Source organism: Oncorhynchus nerka, linkage group LG28, assembly GCF_034236695.1.
Source record: "Oncorhynchus nerka isolate Pitt River linkage group LG28, Oner_Uvic_2.0, whole genome shotgun sequence".
Lineage (NCBI taxonomy): Eukaryota > Metazoa > Chordata > Actinopteri > Salmoniformes > Salmonidae > Oncorhynchus > Oncorhynchus nerka.
Window position 1 is genome coordinate 62,266,144 of NC_088423.1, and position 18,142 is coordinate 62,284,285.

General features: G+C 41.4%; 1 protein-coding gene across 3 annotated transcripts in view; it reads left to right on the top strand.

The window, feature by feature from the left end:
• The first annotated feature begins 17,362 nt into the window (after nt 1-17,362).
• LOC115113493 (PHD finger protein 21A) overlaps nt 17,363-18,142 on the top strand; it is a 50,041-nt gene continuing 49,261 nt past the window's right edge. For all 3 annotated transcript variants that reach the window (XM_029641241.2, XM_029641245.2, XM_029641243.2), the window contains exon 1: nt 17,363-17,621. The gene's annotated coding sequence lies outside the window, so the exon portion shown is untranslated. The remainder of the gene's footprint in view (nt 17,622-18,142) is intronic.

Here is an 18,142-nt window from a genome sequence, read left to right on the forward strand (position 1 = left end):
CATGTCTGTCCTAGGTTGCAACACTCACTACCGAGTTCGAAACTGCCTCGGGAAGCAATATCAGTACAATAACTGTTCTTCGGGAGCTTAATGAAATGGGTTTCCATGCTTAAGATCACCATGCACAATGCACAATGCCAAGCGTCGGCTGGAGTTGTGCATAGCTCGCCGCCATTGGACTCTGGAGCATTCTCTGGATTGATGAATCACGTTTCACCATATGGCAGTCCGACGGACGAATCTGGGTTCGGCGGATACCAGGAGAATGCTACCTGCCCAAATGTATAGCGCCAACTGTAAAGTTTGATGGAGGAGGAATAATGGTCTGAGGTTGTTTTTCAGGGTTGGGGCCAGGCCCCTTAGTTCCAGTGAAGCGAAATCTTAACGCTACAGCATACAATGACATTCTAGACGATTCTGTACTTTGTGGCAACAGTCTGGGGAAGGTCCTTTCCTGTTTCAGCATGACAATGCCCCGTGCACAAAGCAAGGTCCATACAGAAATGTTTTGTTGAGATTGATGTGGAAGAACTTGACTGGCCTGCACAGAGCCCATCGAACACCTTTGGGATGAATTGGAACGCCGTCTGCGAGCGAGGTCTAATCACCCAACATCAGTGCCTGACCTCACTAATGCTCTTGTAGCTGAGAGGGGGCAAGTCCTCGCAGCAATGTTCCAGCATCTAGTATAATGCCTTCCCAGAAGAGTGGAGGCTGTTATAGCAGCAAAGGGGGGACCAACTCCATATTAATGCCCATGATTTTCTAATGAGATGTTAGATGAGCAGTTGTCCACATACTTTTGGTCATGTAGTGTATTTTGTGTTGTTGTTGCCTGTTATCTTTGAGCATGTCAATAGCTTTCTGCCTCACATATCAACTCTATAAAACAGGGGTGCGAGGTTTTGTGAGTTCATTCAAACCCATTTGATTCCTATTAGCAGAGTGTGCCCACATTGAGGCTGATTATAGTCCACTGAATCACCTGCCGCCTGTTCATTTTAATAGCATATCTTGTTAGTAAGAGACCTGCTCTGACACGCTTGACAAGAGATGACTCACCAGACTGACGTCACATTGACTTGGACATGCTGTGGTTAGAGAGACGCTTATTAACCAAGCCTTTTTCAATAACAAAGCGTTTGTCCTCCGTGCCCCATTAAAGCTGGGATTTTTTTAATTTTTTTAATTTTTTACAAATATCGATTTCTTTGTGTAGTCCACATGCCAATATCATATTGTTCAGTGAGAGGCACAACTGTGACCTCTGTCATTGTTGAAAGCCTGGCACTGGCAGACTATTTCTATTAGTTATACGGACCAAAGAAAGATAGAATCCCAGGAGAATGTCATTTCTGGTGGCGGTTTGAGAGTATTGCATTCAGAACTCTTCCATTCCCTTTAGTTGACTTCAACAACGACAGTACTGGGAACAGAGAGAAAAAATGACAAGGTTTGTATAGCTTGGAAGCCTAACACAGAGAAGACTGACAAACCACAAATCCAACCACTGTCTGGAAGGCATCCAGGTAGCTCCTTTATCCCATTGTTTGAGGGGAACGTTCGGTTTGGTAATCCATCCCCCACGGAAGTTATTCCCAGACTTAGTTTCAGAGGTTCTCTCCTCAACTCCGAGTGTTTCTTTTTATTTCAGTCTCGGAAAAGCCTAAATGAGAGCCTTCTGGCCATAGCCCCATCGCCACCCAGTAATAAGTGGGGTATTTATAGCAAGCCTCAGGGTCACTCTGTCTGCCTGTCTGGGGAGGCTGAGGCAAAAAAGGGCGAGGCTGTAGATTCCATCCAACCATCCTCTCCTCCCCCGGTGTATCAATAATTAGATCCATCACAGAGACCGGCCGGGGCGTGGTACTTCGTGGTTGGTCCCAACCTCTCTCCCCGATGAGGCAGTGGTTCAACTTCACATTAGGTAGGGGTTTAATTATTCTAACATTTTCGATGGTGCTGACTCGTGACTGACAGCCACAACAAAGGAGAGAACAGTAAGGCATGTGGGATTTTTGTTTCTATGCTGTGACTGACAGTGTTTTATAAGGGCCTATGCCTAAAGAAAATGTATACCTCTAAAGTACTATACACTGAATGTACAAAACATTATGAAGACCTACTCTTTCCATGACATAGACCGACCAGGTGAATCCAAGTGAAAGCTCCGGTTTGTGTCAAGAACTGCAACGCTGCTGGGTTTCTCACGCTCAACTGTTTTCCGTGTGTATCAAGAATGGTCCACCAACCAAAGGACATCCTGCCAACTTGACACAACTGTGGAAAGCATAGGAGTCAACAGGGGCAGCATCGATGTGGAACGCTTTCGACACCGTGTAGAATTCATGCCGCAACGAACTGAGGGTGTCCTGAGGGCAAAAGGGGATCCAACTCAGTATTAATGTTCTCTACACTCAGTGTATATCCAACCTATTCACAATGCACTAAAACAGAGACCATATATAAATTATATACAATATATGCTTTCATTGGAGATGAGATGGGAAACAACATCGGGGATAGAGAGTGATTGATGAGGAGGTTCCAGATGCTGTCATCCGTTTGGATGCAGTCTGTCCCTCCCCCGCAGTACCAGTTCCACTAGACAGCCAGCTCTCTCTCTCTCTCTGTGTGTGTGTGTGAACTCCAGACCAGCATGTCTGGGCCACATCTGGAGAGAGCAATACAGCCTGATGGAGAGAACGCTAGTGAGGAAATGGATAGACCATTTGGATGGACAAAGGCAAAATAAAAAAAATCGAATAAAAAATGGAATCAAATATTATTAGTCACAAGCGTCGACTACAACAGGTGTAGACTTTAATGTGAAATGCTTAATTACAAGCCCTTTCCCAACAATACAGAGTTTTAAGTAGTAAGAACATTTAGGATAAAAAAAAAAGAAGGAAATAACACAATAAATTAACAATAACTGTAACGGCCATCGTCGGTGGAATAAGGTGAGGACCAAGGTGCAGCGTGGTAAGTGTTCATGATTTTTTATATAATCAAAACTGAACACTAAACAAAATAACAACTAGGAAGAACGAACAAACAAAACAGTCCTGTCTAGTGATGAACCACAAAACAGAAAATAAACACCCACCAAACACAGGTGGAAAAAGGCTACCTAAGTATGATTCTCAATCAGAGACAACTAACGACACATGCCTCTGATTGAGAACCATACCAGGCCAAACTCAAAAACCAACATAAAAACACAAACATAGACTGCCCACCCCAACTCACGCCCTGACCATACTAAAACAAAGACAAAACAAAGGAACTAAGGTCAGAACGTGACAATAACGAGACTACATACAAGAGTACCGGTACCGAGTCAATGTGCAGGGGTACAAAATCATTGAGGTAATACAGTATGTACATGTAGGTAGGGGTAAAAGTGACTAGGCAATCAGGATAGATAAAAAAAACAGAGTAGCAGCAGTGTATGTGCACGGTGTGTGTGTGTGTGTGTTTTTTTATTTGTGTGTGAGCATTATGTAGTGTGTCACGTTGTGACCATAGTTCTTTCGTGTTTTCTTTGTTTTAGTGTTGGTCAGGACGTGAGCTGTGTTGGCATTCTATGTTGTATGTCTAGTTTGTCTATTTCTATGTTTGGCCTGATATGGTTCTCAGAGGCAGGTGTTAGTCATTGTCTCTGATTGGGAACCATGTTTAGGTAGCCTGTTTTGTGTTGGGTTTTGTGGGTGGTTGTCTTCTGTCTTTGTGTCTATGCACCAGATAGGACTGTTTTCAGTTTTCACATTTGTTGTTTTGTATTTTGTAAGTGTTCTCGTTTATTGTCCTTACTAAACATGTTGAACACTAACCACGCTGCATTTTGGTCCTCCTCTCCTTCAACGGAAGAAAACCGTTACATAGTGTGTGTGTATTTGTGTGTTGGAGTGTCAGTGTAGTATGAGTGTGTGTGACTAGAGTCCAGTGAATGAGGAGGAGACTGAAACTGTATTGGTGTTTGAACCATCATAGGTCCTTAACAATGTGGACACCGAGGAACTTGACACTCTCGACCCGCTCCATACAGCCCCGTCGATGTGATTTGGTTGGTGCTCGGCCCTCTGTTTCCTATAGTGCACAATCAGTTTATTTGTCTTGCTGACATTGAGGGAGCGGTTGTTGTCCTAGCACCACATTAGCAGCAGGTCTCTGACCTCCTCCCTATAGGCTGTCTCATCGTCGTTGGTGATCAGGCCTACCACCGTTGTGTCGCCAGCAAACTTAACGGTGGTGTTGGAGTCGTGCACGGCTACACAGTCGTGGGTGAACAGGGACTACAGGAGAGGACTAAGCACACACCCCTGAGTGTCCCCCGTGTTGAGGGTCAGCGTGGCGGATGTGTTGTTGCCTACCCTCACCACCTGGGGGCGGCCTGTCCGGAAGTCCAGGATCCATTTGCAGAGGGAGGTGTTCAGTCACAGGGTCCTTAGCTTAGTGAAGAGCTTTGCGGGTACTATGGTTTTGAACGTTGAGCTGTAGTCAATGAACAGTATTCTCACGTAGGTTCATTTGGTCCTGGTGGGAAAGGGCAGTGTGGAGTGCAAGACAGATTGCATCATCTGTGGATGTGTTGTGGCGGTATGCGAATTTGGAGTCTGTCCAGGGTGTCAGGGATGATGGTGTTGATGTGAACCATGACCAGCCTTTTGAAGCATTTCATGGCTACAGATGTGAGTGCTACGGGGCGATAGTTATTGGGCATAGGGACTGGGTCAGGGAGAGGTTGAAAATGTCATTGAAGACACTTGCCTGCTGGTCTGTGCATGCTCCGAGTACACGTCCTGGTAATCCGTCTGGCCCTGCGGCCTTGTAATCCGTCTGGCCCTGCGGCCTGTTTAAGGGTCTTACTCACATCAACTACAGAGAGTGTGATCACACAGTTGTCTGGAACAACTAGTGCTCTGAGTGTTGCTAGCTTCGAAGCTAGCATAGAAGCCTTTAGCTCGCCTGGTAGGCTCGCATCACTGGGAAGCTTGAGGCTGGATTTCTTTGACTTAACATGGTCGTCAAGCCAAAGAAAGTATCAGAGAATGGAAGGGGAGTGGAATATGAGTTATGCAAGGGGAAGGGGGAAGGGGGTTGGCTTGGCAAACATATATCATTACACACTGTTGCATCATACACACAGTCTACAGGAGTTGACATTTATGATATTAAGAGTTTCACAGGATTTTTGCAGTGTACCTGACACCCACGATAATAAGTTTGTGTGTATGACATGCTGAGCTTCTGACTCTAAAGGGTTACTGAGAACCGCCCACAAACCCACTACACACCAAGGGCTTCTCATGTGAAGTTTTAAAAAATACAACTTGTAAAATAGTATTTTTTATTGAGGTCTCTTTTTAACAAGCCTACTTTTTTTGTTCTAAATATAAAAGATGAAGTACAAGCTTTGAATTGCATACTGAAATTTGCTGAATGTTGAGACTACTAAATCGTCACTTAAAAGCATGCCTCACGATGAGTCAAGTAAGAAATTTGACCAGATTGTGCAAATTGTATGAGTGCTTTGAATTGTCTAATATTTTATACAGAAAACATTTATTAATTTGACCTGAAAATCTCCAGCAGTTTAATATGCCATACTCTGATGAATAGTCTAATCCAATGTAGAAGATTTTCTCCTTTTGTCTCTCCATCTCAACCTGTCTCAGAGAGCTCATTGGCTCATTCTGCTCATAAGACCATACCATGGAGAATACTGCAGCATGAGTGATAGGCCTCTCCATCTTGTGTGACCGCAAAGATGAGTTACACCATCAGTTTACACTACAGGCAAGTAAAATAGATTCATATGTTTGTTTAGATGATAGTGTTTTGAAGGTGAAAGTGTGTGAAGGGCAGTGGCGTTTGCAAAGGGACAAAGGCAAGCTGTATCCCAGGGTGAGCTACGGATTAAATGCAAGCAGGGGGCCTTGGGTCTGGGAATTGAAGCTCTCTGTCCTCATTGTGTGGTCATACCCATCCAGCCAGATGTAATTCAGTTTATTGAAGACTTCAAGGATACTCCCTTCCATCCACAGGTACACTCTTTCAGTTTAAATCCCCTTCAAAAGACCAAGAAGAGATTATAAGCATTGTAACGACTAGCTTTTTCTGAAGGCCTTACATACAAGAGGATTGATGTTATAAAACCTGCCAGATATGCAACTTGGTGACTGTGTGTTTCTTGAAAAGTTCTTATGAAAACATAGTTCTTAGTTTGAACATGTGCTTTTCTTGGAATATCTCAGTATGAAGTAAATATCCTGATTAAAGTTGAATCTTGACATGTTGACGAATGGCTGGAGAAAAGCTTTGTGAGCCCATTGGCTTGTTTCAATTCATTTTTTAAATCTTATTGAAACTGGATGAAGATGCAGAGACATCAAATCAAACATCAAGTTGAACATTGGCTTCACAATTTGGATGTTTGTTTAACCGCTTAGCCAAATAAGTTATTATGCCAAAGTAATTACTTTTCATGACTTTTTATTCACCTCTGCTAAGTCTGATAAAAAATAAGATGTGAAAACAAGTTAATTCAGCCAAGACCATGTAGATAGGAGTATGGCTCCACCCACAGTGAATGTACAGTACTACATTTTCACAACCAGCAAGTTCACAGGACTATGAATTCAACTTGAGAGGTGGATATTTGTGTGTTGCTACTTGAAAGACGACATCAATGACTTCCTACGAACGAAAACAAGCACTTGGCCTGAAAATCAATAGGCATATCATCAAAGTTATAACAGATGAAGAATGGAAACCAGCAGCAGAGATGATTGATTAAAAGGACTTATTGAACTCATTCATGGGCATGTTAAATCTATTCTGTGGGTCAGTTATACTGGGATATACAATACGTCGACATAGGCTACAACATCCATAAATAATAATACAAAATATTAAAATATAAATGAAACCAAGACTACAAAAGAACTGAAACAGGAATAACCAAGAATATAGAGACCATACATTAAATATGATTGAGCTTCATTTTTATGGAATGGTCAGCCTATCAATATGAGAGACGCAGACTCGGTCTTGACCTTTAAGTCTTTACTGAAGACTCATCTCTTTAGTAGGTCCTACGATTGAGTGTAGTCTGGCCCAGGGGTGCGAAGTTTAACGGCAAGGCACTGGAGCAACGAACTGACCTTACTGTCTCTGCCTGGCCGGCTCCCCTCTCTCCACTGGGATTCTCTGCCACTGACCCTATTACGGGGGTTGAGTCACTGGCTTATTAGTGCTCTTCTATTCAGTCCCTAGGAGGGATGAGTGGGTTGAGTCACAAACATGAACTTCCTGTCCGGTTTTGCATCCCCTCGGGCTCTTGTGGTGGAGGAGATCTTTGTGGGCTATACTCAAGTCTTGTCTCAGGGTACTAAGTTGGTGGTCTGTTGATATCCCTCTAGTGGTGAGGGGGCTGTGCTTTGGCAAAGTGGGTGTGGTTATATCCTGCCTGGTTGGCCCTGTCCGGGGGTATCGTCGGACTGGGCCACAGTGTACCCTGAACCTAGGGTCAGTCTGTTATATCTGGTGTAATTCTCCAGTCTTATCTGGTGTCCTGTGGGAATTTAAGTATGCTCCCTTTAATTCTCTCTCTCTCCCTCCCCTCCCGGAGGATCTGAGCCCTAGGACCATGCCTCATGACTACCTGGCCTGATGACTCCTGGCTGTCCCCAGTCCACCTGGTCGTGCTGCGGCTCCAGTTTCAACTGTTCTGCCGGCAGACATCCTGAAGAACAATCTGGCCTTAATGGCCATGTACCATCTCCACCCGGCACAGCCAGAAGAGGACTGGCCAGCCCTCAGAGGCTGATTCCTCTCTACATTTCTTCCTAAGTTCCTGCCTTTCTAGGGAGTTTTTCCTAGCCACCGTGTTTCTAAATTTGCATTGCTTGCTGTTTGGGTTTTTAAGATGGGTTTCTGTAGAGCACTTTGTAACATCTGCTGATGTAAAAATGGCTTTATAAATAAATGGTATTGATTGACTGATTGAAAAAAGTAACTGGAAGTCATTGCAAAGCCATACTTTGAAAACGTATAAAAAAGTAATTGCTCTCAACTAGGATCTCGACTTATACTCTTCTAAGGAAAAGCCATTGCATTTACTACCCTCTAGTGGCCCTTTCAATGCTCAGCAATGATGAGCCACGCTCAGAAGGGAATATTCTGTAGCACGAAACAATCAATCAACAGCAATGTTTCAAAGTCTCACTGACTTACAGTATATCGGATTGACTGACGGTCTATACACGAGAAGGGAAACATTTCAAGGATTGTCATACATTTTCTTTGCAGCTCAACAATGCATATCCTCACGTTTACCACACCTTCACTCTCAATCAGACAACCACAAAGATACAGCATCTTCGGACTGACACTAGATGCTCCCACGTACCCAGACATGGTCTCAAAACATGTCCCAGAACACTAGTAAACATTATTGATCGTTTTCAAAGTGACTTTGGCTAATAAATCCCATTCTTGTTGGCATGAGTATTGTAGTAATTAGCCAATACTCTTGATCTGGCTTCGTTCGCACATAAACAGCAAGCTCTCATTAAGTCATTAAATCTTCACAATTAAACTTCAGAATTCAATTTTATCAGTAGGCTTTGAAAAGCAGTCACTGAATTATTAGAAATACAAGTAGACACATTTCTCAGTGTGAAAACTTGGCAGAGGCGAAAATGTAACTCCATTGCTTCATCTACAGAACAAACATTGAACACCACCCTCAACTGTAAGAGCAGAGATAACGATTTAATAACTTGGTGAGAACATGGTTAAAGGACAGAGAAAAGAAGACAGCAGCTGAGCTCCTTTTAGATTACTGATATAGCTGTGAGAGACCTGTCATTTCTCTCAGGTGTGCATTTTTCAGTGACTGAGAATTGAACTACTCTCTCCTGTGTAGATAGGAATCTGTGCAGAAGAGAATAGGGCATGAGCAATTTGATAGGACCCAGATCTGTGGATTGACCTCTCCCTTCCTTTCTCCATTATCAAAGAACATAATAGAGGCACTTCTGTATCTGAACAGCTTCATTAGAACACTCAAGTGCCTTTGCATTAGTGAACGTTTGAAGATATTGTTCTCTGATATGTTTGACTGTGAAATACAAATGAAATACATTAATAAAGTGTCTAATGCTGTATAGTGCCTACACACAATACCCAATAATGTCAAAATGGAATTATATATTTTTTAAATGTTTACAAATGAATTAAACATTAAAAGCTTATGTGTCTAGAGTCAGTAAGTATTCACCCCATTTGTTATGGCAAGCCTAAAATCAGGAGTAAAAATGTGCTTAACTAGTCACATAATAAGTTGCATGGACTCAGTCTGTGTGCAATAATAGTTCTTAACATGATTTTTAAATGACGACCTCATCTCTTTACCCTACACATACAATTATTTTGTAAGGTCCCTCAGTCGAGTGGTGAATTTCAAGTGCAGATTCAACCACAAAGATCAGGGAGGTTTTCCAACGCCACGCAAAAAACGGCACCTATTGGTAGATGGGTAAAAAGAAGCAGACATTGAATATCCCTTTGAGCATAGTGCAGTTATTAATTACGCTTTGGATGGTGTATCAATACACTCAGTCACTTCAAAGATACAGGCGTCCTTCCTAACTCAGTTGCCGGAGAAGAACGAAACTGCTCAGGGATTTCACCATGAGGCCAATGGTAACTTTAAAATAGTTACAGAGTTTAATGGCTGCGATAGGAGAAAACTGAGGATGGATCCATAACATTGTAGTTACTCCTCAATGCTAAACTAAATGACAGAATGGAAAGAAGGAAGGCTGTACAGATACAAATATTCCAAACAGGCATCCTGAAGTAAAATTGCAAAAAATGTGATAAAGAAATCACTGAATACCACTCTTCATATTTTCAAGCATGGTGGTGTCTGCATCATGTTATGGGTATAGTTGTCATTGGCAAAGACAGGGAGTTTTTGAAGGATCAAAATAAATGGAATAGATCTAAGCACAGAAAAATCCAAGAGGAAAACCTGAGTCAGTCTGCTTTCCAACAGACACTGGGAGACAAATTCACCTTTCAGCAGGACAATAACATAAAAGACAAGGCCAATTACACACTGGAGTTGCATACCAAGACGATATTGAATGTCCCTGAGTTTTGTTTTAAAACGTCTTGAAAATCTATGGCAAGACTTGAAAATGGCTGACTAGCAACAACCATCTTGACAGAGCTTGAATATATTTTTTAAGAATAATGTGCAAATATCCTACAATCCAGGTGTGCAAAGCTCTTAAAAATGTACCCAGAAAAACTCACAGCTGTAATCACTGTTGTTGATTCTAACATCTATTGATGTTGATTCTAACATCTATTGACTCATAGGTGTGAATACCATGTAGATGGGTGAGAAATATGTGCCTTCAGAAACTATGCATACCCCTTGACTTATTCTACATTTTATTGTGTTAAAGCCTTAATTCAAAATGGATTACATAGATTTTTTTCTTACCCATCTACACACAATACCCCATAATGACAAAGTACCACTCTTCATATGGTGGTGTCTGCATCATGTTATGGGTATGCTTGTCATCGGCAAGGACTAGGAGGTTTTGTTTAAAAATTCTTCAAGCTCTGTCAAGCTGATTGTTGATCAGTGTTAGACAGTCATTTTCAAGTCTTGCCATAGATTTTCAAGCTAATTTAAGTCAGAACCAACTAGGCCACTCAGGAACATTCAATGTCATCTTGGTAAGCAACTCCAGCATAGATTTGGCCTTGTGTTTTAGGTTATTCAGCTGAAAGGTGAATTTGCGTCCCTGCTTTTCCTCTAGGACTTTGCCTATGCTCATAGCTGCATTACGTTTCTTTTTATCCTACAAAACTCCCTAGTTTGTGCCGATGACAACCATACCCATATCATGATGCAGCCACTACCGTGCTTTAAAATATGAAGAGTGGTACTCAGTGATGTTGGATTAGCCTCAAACATAATGCTTTGTATTCAGGACAAAAAGTACATTTTTTTACCAAATTTCTTTGCAGTATTACTTAAGTGTCTTGTTGCAAACAGGATGCACGTTTTGGAATATTTTTATTCTGTACAGTCTTCCTTCTTTTCACTCTGTCATTTAGGTTAGTATTGTGGAGTAACTACAATGTTGTTGATCCATCCTCAGTTTTCTCCTATCTCAACCATTAAACTCTGTAACTGTTATAAAATCACCATTGGCGTCATGGTGAAATCCCTGAGCAGTTTCCTCCCTCTCCGGCAACTGAGTTAGAAAGGATCTTTGTAGTGATTGGGTGTAATGACACACCATCCAAAGCCTAATTAATAACTTGCTCAAAGGAATATTCAGTGTCTGCTTTTTTTATGCATCTACCAATTGGAGCCCTTCTTTGCGAGGCATTGAAAAACCTCCCTGGTCTTTGTGGTTGAATCTGTGTTTGAAAGTCATTACTCAATTGGAGGAACCTCACAGATAATTGTATGTCTGGGGTACAGAGATGGGGTAGTTATTCAAAAATCGTGTTAACCATTGTTATTAAACACTGAATGAGTCCATGCAACATATTATGCGATTTGTTAAGCACACTTTTACTGCTGAACGTATTTAGGCTTGCCATAAGAAATGGGTTGAATACTTATTGAATTATTGATACTTATTGACATTTCAGCTTAATAAAAAAAAAAAACGAATTTCTAAAATGTTCTACAAACAAAATTCCAAGTTGATACTATGGGGTATTGTGTATAGATCAGTGAAGGAAAATCTCAATTGAATCAACTGTAAATGCTGGCTGTATCACAACAAAATGTGGAATAAGTCAAGTGGTTTGAATACTTTCTGAAGGCACTATTTGAAACAGTCTATGTCATTAGAGTGACTCTGAGCTGAGGGCTGTACTATACTCTATGACTCACTCACCTGATTGCTGCTGTGACCTTGCTGAGATCCCAAAACTGTTGCTTTTTGTGAAAGACTTTCCTCTGTGAATGTTTACCACACAATAACTTTTACAATAGCTCTACTTATATTATGTGATGATAACTAAACTTGATATTTCACATAGCACTGCATCCATAAATTATTAAAGGCCCAATGCAGCTATTTTTATTTCAATATCAAAACATCCCCCCCCCCCCCGAACATCGGCTCTGACATAAATCGGCCCTCGGCTGAATGTAGTTGCCTAACCCTGTCATATTGTGTGCCGCTATGTTGCATCATACTGTATTTTAAGCCATTCGTACGTGACATATAATACGTTAGTGTCCTAAATTGCAGCTGTGCAGTACATTGAGTACATTTGACCTTTCTTCATAAGAAAGGCCGCAGGCCAGGGTCAAGATTTGATGTGATTTTACCCCAACTGAGAACCCTGCTCTTGCATCAGTAGGCTACACAAGACTGTCTCCAGTGATCCCCTATAGCAGGGGTGTCAAACTGGTGTCTGCAGGTTTTTGTTTTCCCCTTTGAATTAAGCCCTAGACAACCAGGTGTGTGGTTCCTTACTAATTAGTTACCTTAATTCATCAATAAAGGAGGAGTGAAAACCTGTAGACACTTGGCTCTCCGTGGAATGAGTTTGACACCTGTGCCCTATAGGTTCTACTTGTGCAGATTCTGTCCTTAGGCATGCTGTGTCTGCACTAATCATCACCACTCTCTGGCTGTTACAGTGGTGGAGACAGTGGCTCACAAAGGAGATGTCAGGGCCACAGTAGCACTTTTGATGAGCACTACTGAAGTGGCTGCAAGATCAATCTCAAACCCAAAGAGCAAACAGACTTTAGTCTACAGCCATGAGATGTTGTGCATTTAGAATGCTCTGTGCCAAATAGGAGGTCAAGGAGAAAGAAGACTACTGCGGGTGTACACAATGACCATGCTGCAGACACTCACTGTGGACAATCCAATCTCCAACATAACGCATATGCTTGATCATTTCAACAGGTCAATATCTTATAGGACTACATAAGTCTTGTGTTGCAATCCTTCCAATCCCATCTCGTTAACTGAAGTCCGAGGCTAACCTTTCTTAAACAAGACAACAGGGTAAAAAAATAATTTGCATTCGTGGAGAACAGAATAGGGCCGAAATAGAAAGTTCTGATCAGGTAATTGTTAGCCTACTGTCCTTATGAACGAGTATTAATATATCTCTAAAAGTATGGTACATCTTTCAAATACAAACTCGTCTCATTCGTAATGTTCAAACATCCTATATTACTTCAATCACAATAGTAATTTCCATACTGTGTGAACGGGACATTTTTCATAAAAGTAGAATACCCAACTCGCATGTTAGCCTACGGGCAAATGTGCACACCCTTTCAGCATACAAACATTGACATTTTGAGAAGAATGGTTTGATCCTTTTTGTGGTGTTCCAACAAAATACAAAGGATCTGGAATTCTAAGTGTTTCACTCTAGAATTTGCAGATGTTGAATATGATAATATCCACATGTTTTGTGGATATGATTAATATGCCTTAATCATTTGCTTTCAAATAAATTGCCATATTTTCTTTTGTAGTCATGTTCTGTCTAATTGTGTGATACAGGGCTACTGTGGGGTTTAATCTAGGCTGTAGGACAGGGGCCTGTTAGATATGGGACTGTTCTGGCATTCAATTCCCAATCTTGACGGGGGTGCCCACAAGCTTTGGGGCCCCCAACCCCCCAAAATGAATTTGCTTTAAAACAACTAAATTTGCTCTCAGCCTCATGTCAAAATTAGCAGAATAAGCAGAAAGTTTGTTTACAGATTCTTGAAAATCGGGACAACCCTTCTCCAGCAGGGAAACGTTATTGTTATAGTAGAAAATTGTAATGAATACTCGGGGAGAAAAAGGTGTAGATTCACACGTCGAGCGCGGCAGGTGTTTATTACGCCTTCACAGAAGGCAGGAATCATGGTCACAGGCAGGTAATGATTATACACAGGCAGGTGAATCTATAATTGGTTCTCACAAACGAACTACGAAAAGGCTTAGTGGAGTCAAAACAAACAATAGAACGCCGCAGCCCGTCTGGTGTTCAACCTTCCCAAGTTCTCTCACGTCACCCCGCTCCTCCGCTCTCTCCACTGGCTTCCAGTTGAAGCTCGCATCCGCTACAAGACCATGGTGCTTGCCTACGGAGCTGTGAGGGGAACGGCACCTCAGTACCTCCAGGCTCTGATCAGGCCCTACACCCAAACAAGGGCACTGCGTTCATCCACCTCTGGCCTGCTCGCCTCCCTACCACTGAGGAAGTACAGTTCCCGCGCAGCCCAGTCAAAACTGTTCGCTGCTCTGGCCCCCCAATGGTGGAACAAACTCCCTCACGACGCCAGGACAGCGGAGTCAATCACCACCTTCCGGAGACACCTGAAACCCCACCTCTTTCAGGAATACCTAGGATAGGATAAAGTAATCCTTCTCACCCCCCTTAAAAGATTTAGATGCACTATTGTAAAGTGGCTGTTCCACTGGATGTCTTAAGGTGAACGCACCAATTTGTAAGTCGCTCTGGATAAGAGTGTCTGCTAAATGACTTAAATGTAAATGTAAATGTAACAATACCTCACAAAGGCACAAACAGAATGAACTGAACTAAATAAGGAGCTGATGAGACCAGGTGAGTAACTAACAATGAACAAAAATGAAAGTCAGGGCTACGTTCAAGAACACAAAGAAACAGGGCTACGAACACAACGAAACAGAACACAAGGTTGACTAAGAAAATAAATACAGAACCTTACACAAATGATTGATTTTGTTGTGTTATTTGAGCTTAAAATGTACATTTAGGAGAATTTGATAAGGGAAATATTTATTTTGGTGTTTTCTAAATACTTTCAATATTATTCATGTTGGCTCTATGCCTGGAAATGCATTTGTTTGGCTCAAAGGATCCCAATTTCAAACTGTTCAAAATTCTAAAAACTGGCAATAATGATTATTAACTGGAAAATGATCTTATGTATATAGTTTCTTGCAATAGCCCGCTGTGACTTTAATATTTCTCTCAAAAATGTGATTTGGTCAGCGCCGTCAGATTTGTCTAAAATGAATCAGGAATGAGCAGGGTCAGCTATACTGTATCATAAGGACCCTTTATTCATTTCTTAATTACATGTAGTGCAACAAGACCACACATGGTCTGTAAAGTTCTTTACTTTTGATTGATTTAAACAAACAATGTTGGAATCACCATGGTCACAAAACTCCATCTCCCTTGAGGCGTCACTACAGACCCGGGTTTGATCCCAGGCTGTGTCATAACCGCCCGTGACTGGGAGTCGCATAGGGCGGCACGCAATTAGCCCAGGGGAGGGTTTGGACTGGGGGGGCTTTACTTGGCTCTAGCGACTCCTTGTGACAGGCTGGGTGCCTGCAGGCTGACTTCGGTTGTCAATTGAACGGTGTATCCCCCGACACATTGGTGCAGCTGGGTTACAGGTTAAGCGGGCGGGTGTTAAAGATCGCGGTTTGGAGGGTCATATTTTAGGAGGACGCATGACTCGACCTTCGCCCCTCCCGAGCCCGTTGGGGAGTTGCAGCAATGAGACAAGATCGTAATTGAATATTACTTTTTAATTTTTATTTACAAAAATAATTATGCGCTAGTAAAACTGCTACAGTCATGCAGTACAGTGTACAGTCAACAAAGCAGTTTAGCAGTTACATCAGCGGACCCTGGTGGCAATAAATTAATAAAACCAAAAGCTTACCTTGACTTGGTAGCATTACAGTGTTGGATAGCCATAGCCAGCTAGCTAACATAATGTAGCATCCCTCTCTGTTTGAGCCTGGTGTTTGAGTAGGCTAAACTAGCTAGCTGCATTCGCTAGTTAAGTGAAAGTGAGAGAACAAATACATCAAAATCTCTCTCTCTCTCGCTTCTCCTTAATTTTTAAATAAATACAGTTGTTCCAAACTGTTCAACTATCGTCTTTCTCTCTCTTTAAGTCAACTACTCGCCACATTTTATACACTGCAGTGCTAGCTAGATGAAGCTTATGTTTTCAGTACTAGATTAATTCTCTGATCCTTTGATTAGGTGGACAATGTGTCAGTTCATGATGCAATAGCTCTGATAGGTTGGAGATCTTCCTCATAATTACTGTGTAAGTATATGGAAGGTTGTGAGAACCATGAACCTCCTAGGTTTTGTATTGAAGTCAATGTATCCAGAGGAGGACGGAAACTAGCTGTCCTTCGGCTACACAATGGTGTTACCCTATAGAGTGCTGTTGAGGCTACTGTACACCATGGTGCTACCCTACAGTGCTGTTGAGGCTACTATAGACCTTCATTGCAAAACAGTGTGTTTTAATCAATTATTTTGTGATGTGAATATATTTAGTATAGTTGTCATCTACCAATAGGTGACCTATTATGTGAGGCAGTGTAAAACCTCCCTGGTCATTGTAGTTGAATCTGTGTTTGAAGTTCATTACTCGACTGAGGGACCTTACAGATAATTGTATGTGTATGGGGTACAGAGATGGGGTAATCATTCAAAAATCATGTTAGCCACTATTATTGCACACAGTGAGTCCAGCAACTTATTATGTGACTTGTGAAGCACATTTTTACTTGGCATTACAAAGGGGTTGACTCAAGTCATTTCAGATTACATTTTATTGTGTAAAAAAAAAAAATATTCCACTGTGACAATATCGGGTATTGTGTGTAGATCAGTGGCACAAAATATCAAATTAATTTATTTTAAATTCAGTCTGTAAGCCAACAAAATGTAGAAAAAGTCTGTGCCTGTCAAATAGTCTTACATCATTATCAACCTCAGTTCTTCTAACAAAACATTTTTTTTCTTCTATATATTTAACCTTTATTTAACTAGGCAAGTCAGTTAAGAACATTATTATTTACAATTACATTTATTCACGTTAGTAAGTAACAATATCTGATTTGTACGTGTTTGTCTGTCTGACTATGATCAAAGCTTCTAAATGTGGTATATCATTGCAAAGAGTTGGGGTATTTGTGTCCGACAATTCGTGAAAGTGGTCTGTTACTTTACATACGAAGCGTTTCATCAAGTCTACATCCGGGTTTTTTTCCTAGGCAATGGAGGCATATCACCTCCGTTCCTTAGGCAAAGGGAAATAAATTCGCCGCACCGTCACATAAAGTAGATCCTCTACTAAATGCGATTTCATCTGTATTTATACATAGCATCACAATATACTGAATCGATTTAATACTTTAATGATATTATTGAATCCATCAGAGCCATTGGTGACTTGTTTTGTGCTAAGTGCCCCTTAGTTTTCCCTGCCCCGTTCTCGCTCACTCTTCCTACGCGCATTGATGTGCAATGTGCTCAGGATAGGGGGGTGAATGAGATTGACGAAGAGTTCTTGTTCTGTATCTCAGTTTTTCTCTTTATACTCAAATTAAATAGTGGGAAAAATTATCGGGAAAATCACATCATATGCAATGGAGTGTATTTGGATATTAAGTGGATAAATACACGCTCTGGGCGTTTTTCGGTGAAGAAGTACTACGGTGTTTGTAAATATTTATTTAAATAATTTGTGTGAGAAGAGCAGGGTTGGCTGCTGCTCAAGTGAGTAAAAGAGGAGGGTAAGAACATCTCGGGATCTTTCTATTATTATAAGAACTTTCATTTCCATCTCCGCTACTCTCTTTTATCTGATTAATATTGTTGTTTTAGATCAAGTGTATTCGCATTTTAGTCGAAGGAAAGCAGTCGCCGAGCAATCGTTTTGTTCATATATCCATATTCTAGGAGTTGGGTGATATTTTATAAGTGCCTTGCTATTGGAGGGTATTGAACGTAGTGCGTAAAGGGGCTGATTCTAACTTGCGCTAAGCTTTACGCCTCTGTTATACAATAAAAACAACGTTTGCAAAGAATTTCAAAGCACAATTCTAATGTATTTTATTGCGTGGTGAACTGCCGGGCAGTCATCCATTTCAGGTGGATAATAAGATGTTAATAAGTCAATGTGTTTGCTTTTTAGTTGAGCGAATGCTTTGTTGCTTGCCCTCTGTTTCTTTTTTCGCGACGAGTAACACGTAATAGCGCCACAAAAGCGTTAGTGAATGCGATTGAGTAGGTTACCATTTCACGTAAAAGAAAA